This window comes from Carlito syrichta, unplaced genomic scaffold, assembly GCF_000164805.1.
Source record: "Carlito syrichta isolate Samal-C Ts95f unplaced genomic scaffold, Tarsius_syrichta-2.0.1 Scaffold301867, whole genome shotgun sequence".
NCBI classification, from domain to species: domain Eukaryota; kingdom Metazoa; phylum Chordata; class Mammalia; order Primates; family Tarsiidae; genus Carlito; species Carlito syrichta.
This window is the reverse complement of record NW_007245963.1, coordinates 85700-87015: the sequence shown is the minus strand read 5'-3', so window position 1 is coordinate 87015 and position 1316 is coordinate 85700.

The window sequence follows — 1316 nt, the reverse complement described above, 5'->3', positions numbered from 1 at the left end:
GCGGGTCTCGAACCCGCGGGCTCAGGCAATCCACTCACCTCAGCCTCCCAAAGGCGCGGGATTACAGGCTGAGCCACCGAGTCCGGCTAGTCATTTTCTTATAGTATTACGTTGAATGTTCAAGGTCCACTATATGAGTGAGGACATGTGACACTCAGATCTTTGTTTCTATAAGAGATCACTCAGTATTATAGACTCTAGTTCCATCCAGGTTGCTGCGAAATTCATGATTTTGTTCTTTTTTATGGCGGCATAGTATTCCATCATGTATATGTGCCACATTTTTTAAATCCAGTCCTCTTTTGATGGACAGCATGGTTGGTTCCAGGTTCTTGCTATTGTGAACAATGCTGCGATAAACATACATGTGTAGGTATCTTTTCTATAGAGTGATTTGAGTTCTTCAGGGTATATTTCCAGTAGGGGGATTGCGGGGTCATATGGGAGGTCAATATTTAGAGCTTTTAGGAATCACCATACTGTTTTCCAAAGAGGTTGCACTAGTTTGCACTCCCACCAACAGTGTAGAAGTGTTCCCTTTTCACCACACCCTCTCCAGCAACTGTTATTTTTTGAGTTACTGATAATTGCCATTCTGACTGGAGTTAGGTGGTATCTCAGTGCGGTTTTGATTTGCATCTCCCTGATGATTAGTGACGTTGAACATTTTTTCATGTGTCTGTTGGCTGCCTGGATGTCTTCCTTTGAGAAGTGTCTGTTCATATCTTTTGCCCATTTTATAATGGGGCTGTTTTTGTTTTTTTTTTCAGCACATTTGAGTTCCTTGTAGATCCAGGATGTTAAGCCTTTGTCTGACCTGGAGTTGGCAAATACTTTTTCCCAGTCTGTAGGCTGTCTCCCTGCTCTCTTGATAGTTTCTTTAGCTTTGCAGAAGCTTGTCATTTTAATGAGGTCCCACTTGTCTATCTTATCTCTTATGGCCTGTGGGTTTTGGGTTTTGTTCAGGAATTGAATGCCAGTTCCAATTTCCATGAGGGTATGTCCTTCATTATCTAAGGTTCTTATGGTTTGGGGTTTTACATTTAGGTCTCTGATCCATTTAGAGTAATTTTTGTGTATGGGAATAGGTAGAGGTCCTGTTTCAATCTTCTGCATGTGGTCAGCCAGTTTTTCCAGCACCATTTACTGAATAGGTTCTCCTCTCCCCAGTGGTAGGTGATGGAGGCTTTGTCGAAGTTAAGTTGGTTAAGAAATTGAGGTTTTGCTTCTGGAATCTCAATTCTATTCCCTTGGTCTATATGCCTGTTCCTGTACCAATTTCAAGCTGTTTTGATTATTGTAGCTTTATAGTAAAG